At 43.1% G+C, this 8715-nt stretch overlaps 1 protein-coding gene across 5 annotated transcripts in view; it reads left to right on the top strand.

Annotated features, from left to right (window-relative positions):
- Positions 1-3550: 3550 nt before the first annotated feature.
- Positions 3551-8715, top strand: part of MAPK8 (mitogen-activated protein kinase 8) — a 28047-nt gene continuing 22882 nt past the window's right edge. For 2 of the 5 annotated variants that reach the window (XM_081911804.1, XM_081911807.1), the window contains exon 1: positions 3551-3673. The gene's annotated coding sequence lies outside the window, so the exon portion shown is untranslated. Of the gene's footprint in view, positions 3678-8715 lie in introns of all 5 variants that reach the window. The other 3 variants (XM_081911808.1, XM_081911805.1, XM_081911806.1) reach the window with 3 other exon arrangements.

Below are 8715 nucleotides of genomic sequence, written 5' to 3'. Positions count from 1 at the left end.
AGCACTTTGAGGTTGTTGGTTTTTTTTTTTACAATCAAGCAGCGAAATAAAATAAATTATTGTGAAATAAAATAAATAAATTTGTTTACTGGTTATTCTTGATATTGTTAATGTGAATTTAGGTAGGCAAATCTATGCAAATTTGATTTTATTCATTATTTAATATGTGATATTTGATAAATGTGATTGCCTAATAGCAAAAATAAAGAATTTTTAAGATTGGCTTAATTGGGAATTTCAATTTTCATGTGTTCCTTCTTTGATACAAGTAATAGTATTAATAATTACTAGTATTATTACTGGTGTTATGAGAGTCAAGGTTATGCTAAGCTAAATGCTCATCAGTATTCACCACTTTCTAAGGGTCTGCTCTGGTGTATTTGAGGATAGGAGGCAGGGGCCACATCCCTGTGCATTTTTGCTCCACATGCTCAGTCCCTGACTTGCGCAATGTTGAGTGGGGAAGTCTACCTTCCCTTGAATGCGAGTAGATTTCATTAAAAATCAATGTCCCCTATTGCTTGAAAATCACAAGCGAAGGATGCAAGAATCAAGTTCCTCCAAAGCTGGTCTATTTAAGTTGTTCATAAATTACCTGGTGGAGTTAGGAGCAAACAGCGAGGTGGCCAGGTGTGTTTTTTTGATGACTCCAAATTGCCCTGTGACAGCTTCCCAAGGATGCAGTTTTGCCCTTTATGCTCTCAATGCCCTGTTTGGTTAACCGTTTATACTGCATAAGCCCTGGCTATTCACTGGCTTCCCACACAAGCTTACAGCACCGAAATGAGTCTTCAGCAGCCTTCCCATATAGCACAATGGAGCAACTTCTTGGAACTTTTGAAGTGGGGATTACAGTTCCAATTTTAGCTTTGGTGGTTTCAAGGTCAGGAAAGCTTCTTAAAATCCTGCCCTTAATTAGAAACGACATACAAATCTTCTTAACCTAAGCCATCTTCATGGCCTCTCTCGGTAATATATTGCTGGGATTGTATTTCACTTATAATGGGACTTGCCTCCATTATAAGGTCAGAGTATCTTCTCCGTTGGGTTAATGATTGCTTATTTTTGCCTCGCAATTCCCCAAAGCAGTTACTTGCTTCTTACAGGCAAGTTTGTTCTATGTTGTTTCAATAAAGACACCCCCAAATTTATGGCAAGTATATGAAATAATTCCACCAATCCTATGACCTTTCCATGGGGGATTGTTGCTGTGGTTGCATTTATTTATTTAATTTGACTGCAATAGAGTTTACAGCCGTGGGATTCAATCACATACCAGCAAAATGCAGAGCGCACAGTTGAGGTGCAACAGTCTGAAAGTGGCCTTCCTTGTTTCCATGGCACGCATGACAAAGACTGAACCCAGGCCGTTATGCATGGGAAGCAACCATGGCTTCTTTCCCACAAGTCTCTGAGGTTTCTGAGCGTGTCGTGTGCATGCCTGATTATTGTCTTCCAAAGCAACTACTCTATTCCGAGGTTAAAAATGGAAAGCGTAACTGCTGGTGGTTAACAAAAGAGGTTCAAAGACTGTCTCAGGGGAAATCCCCAAAAATGTAGTATAAACACCAAGAATTGGGAAACACGTGCCTGCGAACGCTCCAATTGGAGAACAGCCTTTACCAAAGGTGTTATGGGATTTGAAGACGCTCGAACTCAGGACTCAAGGGAGAAACGTGCTAAGAGGAAGGCACACTTAGCAAATCCACACCGTGATCAACTTCCGCCCGGAAACCTATGTCCCCACTGTGGAAGGACATGTGGATCCAGAAGTGTGGATCCAAAATTGGCCTCCACAGTTACTTACATACTCATTGTTAAAACCGTGCTTATCTTACTCAGCTATGAGTGATTGCCAACGAGAGAGAAGAGATTGGGTTACGTTAGGCACAAATAAGGGAAACTCACTCACTGTTCAGATTTGGGTCTTGTCTCACTGGCTGAGATTAGATTTGTACCTGTTGACACTGTTAGCTGCATTTCTCCTGCGCACACTTAGAACCTGATGGTGTGCAGTGAGATGCACGCAAGCCCATTCACTTCAATTTAGGTGTGCCTAACTTTGCACAGGACCAAACTGTGACTTAGGACTCAAATTGTAAATTGTTGTAGAGTACGCCATCAGCTCGGCATGATCCTACAAAAGTCCCAGAAAAAGCAAAAATGGGTACAAAAACTTGCGGAATATGCAGAAATGGCGCAACTTACTGGAAGAATAAGAAATCAAGATAAACTTTTTTTTAAATAAAAGAATGGAAATAATTTATTGAATATTTACAGATAAAGTGTAAACAGATAAAAACATTGGCAGCATTAATGTAATAATAACCTGCAGTTTCACAAGAGTATATATTTGCAGGAGATAAATCAATGAGCAACTTGAATATGCAGAAGATATTTTTTTACAAATATTAATTTAAGGAACCGCAGAAAGGAAGTCAAAATTTGGAAATGTTAAATTGGCTGTCAAACTAATGAAATGTATAAATTTGAAAAGCATAAATAAGAAACTAAAAAAGAACTAAAGCCCCCGAAAACACGCGCTCAGAGAATAGGATAGCTCCTGCGCAAGAGTATATAGGATATCAATACTTAATTGGCTTAGGATTTTAAATGAAGTGATGAATTAATATGTTTAATTTCATAATGTGAAGATCTAAGGATGTTTAAGTTGAATTATTTTAAGAACTTCATGGTTGAACCATGAAATTCAACCAAGGGGAAGCGAGGAAGTCATTTAACAATGTTAATAAGTGTAATTTTTAATAAGGTTATGATTTATGTTTGTTTGATGTGTTTTTTAAAAAATAATTTTATTGTTTTTTAACAAAAATATACAATCTTATCAAAATTTCACAAATTTAACTGTTTGGACTTCCTTCATCTTCTCTGACAATCATCCATTTTCCCCTCTCAATTACGCATTTCTTCTGTTTTTATTGCCATTGGTCTTCCTTCCCAATATCTATTTCTTTTTAACAATATATCTCAACTTTCACAGTGCTTCTTGAAACCCCACTAGCCTTGTTTGGACATCACACACACTTTCCAGATATTCAACAAATTTTTCCCAGTCCTCGAACTTTTGGTCTCGAACATATCTGATTTTCCCAGTTCTGCAGAGTCTGTTAATTTCATTCTCCATTCTTCTATCCTCGGTATTTCCTCTTGTTTCCATTTCTGGGCCAGTGTTTTAAGAACTTCATGGTTGAACCATGAAATTCAACCAAGGGGAAGCGAGGAAGTCATTTAACAATGTCAATAAGTGTAATTTTTTTAAATAAGGTTATGATTTATGTTTGTTCGTTTTATGTGTCAGTTTGTTTATAATGTTGTGAAAACCAATAAAAAAGAAAAGAAAAGAGAGTATATAGGATATCGCTCCTGCGCGCGGATCGCTGAGGGAGCCTTTCCCGTCCTCCCGCCGCCTCAGCGCCCGCGACGGGCTTCCTTCCCTGAGGAAGATGCCGGCCCGGCCCGGCCGGCGGCGGAGGCGGAAGGCGCGCCGCGGCCTCTCCGGCCGTCAGTAGGCGGGCGCGAGGCGGCGTGCGCCCGCCCCCTTCCCCGCCCCGCTCCGCCTCGCTGTGGTCGGCGGCGGCCAGGCAGGAAGAGGCGGCGGCGGCGACAAGGCCCGGCTGAGGCGAGGAAGCGGAGCCAGCCAGCGAGCGAGCGAGCGAGTGAGTGGCTGGGAGAGAGCGGGCTGGCGGCTGGGCCTACCTGCCTGGGGGAGGCGCTCCCTCGCGCCCATGGGGAGCGCCTTTCTGAGGGGAGAGAGGGAGACAGAGAGGCGCCCTCACACCCTCCTCCTCCTCCTCACCGGGCACAGGCTGCCACCGCCGCCTCCGGTCTCACAAGGCCTCGCTGGGCTTGGAGCGGGGTGGGGGGGTGGGGTCCTTCCTTCTTCCTCCCACCCCCCACCCGCATCTCCTTTTGGGGCCTGCTCCCCTTTGCTCAAAGTGGGGGGGGGATGCAAAGAAACTTGGGGGCCCCTAAAGGAGGTTGTGTGGTTGCGTGCTTTTGGTGTGTGTTTAAAGGCGGCCCTGGGATCCTCTGATGAAGGGGTTTGTGTCCCCCCTCCCAATAAAATATTTGAGGGGAATTCCCATTCAAATGGGGGGGTGTGTGTGCACCATGGGGTTTCCCTGGGGCCCCCAATATTTTATTCAAGTTGGGCACCCCCTGGGTGATATAGAATACAGCAATGATCATAATGGAAGTTGGCATAGGATAATGATAATGGTGATAATTGGCACCCCTGGGATAATGATGGTGCTGATGCTGCACATTTTGTGGGGCCCAGTGTGCACGAAATGCAGATTACAGCATGCTTGTTTTATTATGCATCTGACTTGTCTCCCCGAAAATTACCCCAGATTACCTTGTTCCTCCCTCCTTCTCCCCCTTCTTGTTTTCACAACATCCCTGCGAAGTGGACCGAGAGGTGCTGAGTGGCCAGGCGGGAGCCAGTGTGGCGTAATGGTTTAGAGAGTGTTGGACTGGGACCTGGGAGTCCAGGGTTTGAATCTGCACTTGGACATAGAATCGTAGAGTTGAGAGGGACCAATTTATCGATCTAATCACTACTAACGCATGCATGTTCAGAGGGGTGGGAAATGGTATGAGTGAGGCCACAAGATGCAAGTATGTGCGCTAAGCTCAGAAGGCATAGACGAGTTGCAAACCATTTGTGTTTCTTGTGTGTCATGGCTTTTTGGTTCTGTTCGCAGCTCCAGTTTATGTTTTATCTATCTGTGTCTTCCAAATGAGAATTAGGCTTCATGTTTTTGACAGTGAGGTTATGCTCCACAAGAAAACTTTTCGTTCTTTAAGATGCTGCAAGGTTGCTATCTAGTGGGCTCCAGTGACACGCTAATAAGGAGTGTGAGTAGCTCCTTGCTTCTTGGAGTAAACCTATCCTGTATGGGCTTATGTAAATTACACTAATTATACTTAAGGCCCACTATCCAAATGCTTAGTATACAAATTTTTTTTTAAAAAATCACTTATCAAAATACAAGGAAGTAGTATTCTAATCTTGCTATGCACATCGCAGATTCAAATATCTAAACAGCCAGATCTGTGTGTGGTACTGTTAAAGAAATAAGCCTCTTTAAACAAGGGTTACTTTTTGCAGCAGCCTTTTCATCAGAAACGATGGTGAAGAGGGGAGGAAGGATGAGAGACTGGACAAATAAGATAACATTTTTTCCTTCCTTGTTGCCTTTTGCAAGGTTTCAGAGGGTTTTCCCAGGGTTGTTATTGTTTTTGTCATTTTGGGATCAAAGTTCCTTGGTCGGGAACACATTAGAAATTTTCCTATAGGAATCAGTAGAAATAGTTGACCATTTATTTGCCCACTTGCCTAACAAAAGGTTTCCCGAGAAGACATTTTATTCGGATAGCAGGACCTGCCAGTAGACCAATCCTATGCAGGTTTATACAGATATAACCCACTGTGTTTAATGGAGATTACAGTGGTACCTCGGGTTGTAGATGCTTCAGGTTACAGACACTTCAGGTTACAGACTCCACTAACCTAGAAATAGTACCTCAAGTTAAGAACTTTGCTTCAGGATGAGAACAGAAATCGCATGGCGGTGGCATGGTGGCAGCAGGAGGCCCCATTAGCTAAAGTGGTGCTTCAGGTTAAGAACAGTTTCAGGTTAAGAACGGACCTGCGGAACGAAGTAAGTTCTTAACCTGAGGTACCACTGTACTGTACTCCCAAATAAGTGTGGTTAGGATTGTAGCATTACATCATTTGAAGATTGGCATGCTTGCATTTGTCAGAATTTGTTACTTTTCTTACTAAGCACTTCTGAATTGACTTTTCAAGGCTTCAGGTTGTTTCATGCCAAATCTTCTTTATAACTGGTTACTTATCCATGAGAAAGTTTACAGGATTATGCTGAGTTGACATGCTGTAAATAGAAGTTGCAAAAAGATTTGTGGTTATTGATTGATCTCTGAAGTTCATGCTGAATTTCAGTGTCACACAATGCAAAGCATTAATATGGGTCTTCCCAAGTACTTTCTAATCTTAATCTTTGCAACCCGCTCCCCTCACTGTTAGGATTCAGCCACTTGCCCCAAACCATCACCAGGTGTGTTGAATAGCTCGGCTCAACATTTTATTATGTTTATGCATTAATGAGCCTTAAAACTTTCCCAAGGTTGTATTTCCTAAATAACATAGTTTCTCTATGATGGAAAATAAATATGCAGTCACTTGATTGGCCCAGCTCAACTCTTACTCCATTTTTACACCTATGAAAGCAGTTCAATCCAAATTTCTGAGGGCTGTTCTTCAGGTACCCTTTGGCATGACAAACATCACCCAGTGTCTGGAGACTGGCCTCTAGAAAGCTCTAGAAGCCAGGGATTGGCTAGCTATTTTCAATTTTTGGCTGAAGCTAACCTTACATCCAACGTGCTTAGTAGCCCCACAAACCATTCAGTTTGCTGTTCATAAAACTTCTGAACTCTAGCTATACAGATTTTCCTTGGGCTCTGCCATTTCTCTGGAATAGGAGAGGGCTAGAGTGGCTCTAAAGCAATGTTTTGCAGATGTTGAACATCAGCATCATCTAGGTTCAACCTCCAACCACACACTAATTGATGGAGCACTCTAATTCAGTAAACCAGCTAACTGTCTTTCTGCACTCTTGGTCCAAAAGCACTGCAGAGACTTCACACTGGTGCACCTAAATGCTACTGGAGGGAAGATATTTAGAAATATAAAGAACATGCAGCACTTAAGAGGGCTTGAAACAGTCTTCTTTTGCAGGACCCCAAACCCACCTGTCCTCCCTAGTCCCCTAGACCAGACAAAAGGGAGAAGAAAGGCAGACTAGGTCACATAGTGCCCCTGAGATAAGCTTAAAGGCAAATTATTAACCCTGCTCTTCTGATGAAAGTAGAGTCCGGACTGGGAGGGACTATTCACTTTATTAATCTTTATTATTAAGAAATCAAAGCAAGAAGCACATAGAACACCTTATCCAGATGTGTATAATAGAGTGAAAGGAATAAAGAAAGTAAATAGAAATAGCATATAGAAAATTAAAATTGGAATGAATATTATTGAAAGTTGTAGTCATAACATGTACTCAAAAGAGGAAAAGTACAAAACGTCTTGAGGTCAGTTCCTGGCTGTGATTGCTTGTTGCAGCACAGTACTTGGCCACACTGAGAGTGATAGATTCATTTTGATCTGAGAGAAGTAGGAGGAGGGTGGATGGCAGTTAACGGATTGAGGTTGAATCCTGATAAGACAGAAGTACTGTTTCTGGGAGGCAGGGGGCAGGTAGGTCCTGAATGTGTTAACTGTGTCCCTAAAGGACCAGGTACTCAACCTTGGGGTCATTTTGGACTCATAGCTGTCCATAGGGGTGCAGGTCAATTCTGTGTCCAGAGTGGCTGTCTTCCAGCTCCATCTGGTACGCCAACCAAGACAGTACCTGCTTACGCACTGTTTCACCAGAGTGGTACATCTCCCACTTGGACTACTGCAATGTGCTGTACATGGGGCTACCTTTGAAGGTGACTTGGAAACTGCAGCTGCCAGTCTGGTGACTTGAAGCGGCCACTGGGACCATATAGCACCAGTCCTAAAAGAACTGCATTGGCTCCCAATATATTCCCAAGCACAATTCAACGTGTTGATGTTGACCTTTAAAGCCCTTAATGGCTTTGACCCTGAAGGAGCATCTCTGCCCACATTGTTCAGCCTGGACATTAAGGGCCAGCTCCAAGGGTCTTCTGATGGTTCCCTCACCGTGAGAAGTTAAGTTACAGGGAACCATGCAGAGTCACACCCGCCCTGTGGAACGCCCTCCTGTCAGATGTTAAAGAGATAAATAATGATATGATCTTCCGTAGACATCTGAAAGCAGCACTGCATTGGGACGCTTTTAATGTGTGATGTTCTGCTGGTTGTTGTTGTTGTTGTTGTTGTGTTTCTGTATACCCTGTTGGAAGCCAACCCAAGTGGCTGGGGCAACCCAGTCAGATGGGCAGGGTATGATGATGATGATGATGATGATGATGAATATGATCTGATTATCCTGGCTTACGGGGTGCTTTTTAAAAAAAAGATTTTATGCAGTTCTTGGTAAAAGTAGAACATGAGTCACCATCTTGACCTTTTCACAGGGGCACTTGTGTTCATGGTAGGTGCTGCACATGTTCCTTATTTTTATTTTGAATTAAAAAAAGATGCAAATGGATCATCACTTCCAGCAACTGGAGTTCTGCCTGGCAGAGGGCCAGTGAACTTACTGTGAGACATTTCTGCTCCTCCTTAGTCCCCTGCAGAAGGACTTGGGGACCACATCTTCTAGTTCTTACCTGGGTCAGCAGCTTGCTTGCAGAGAAATCTACCCTCTTGGGGGCTGTTGCTGCAAATATGTTGTCTTTACAGAGGAATTAAAGGCAAGAAGAGGCTGCTGGGGAAAGGACAGATCACTCTTGCCAAGTATCTGAAATGATCTGTAGAGGTCTTTCGAAATTAGGCTGAGGGCTGCCTTTGGCTCTAGGTCTGCAGGGTGCCCACCCCAGGATAGGGGGAAAGGCTGTTGTATAAGACTTTCTAGTTGGAAGGAAAAGCTAGATTTGGCTGATTTCTATTTTTAATATTGTTTAGTCTCCAACCAGGTAGGATCAGAAAATAGGTGTTCGTTGCATTCAGCTTTTTTCTAAACACCCTCCTCCCAT

The sequence above is a fragment of the Podarcis melisellensis genome (genome assembly GCF_964234715.1).
Source record: "Podarcis melisellensis genome assembly, chromosome: 5".
NCBI classification, from domain to species: domain Eukaryota; kingdom Metazoa; phylum Chordata; class Lepidosauria; order Squamata; family Lacertidae; genus Podarcis; species Podarcis melisellensis.
The sequence above is the reverse complement of the archived record's forward strand: the minus strand, read 5'-3'. Positions and strand labels throughout refer to the sequence as shown.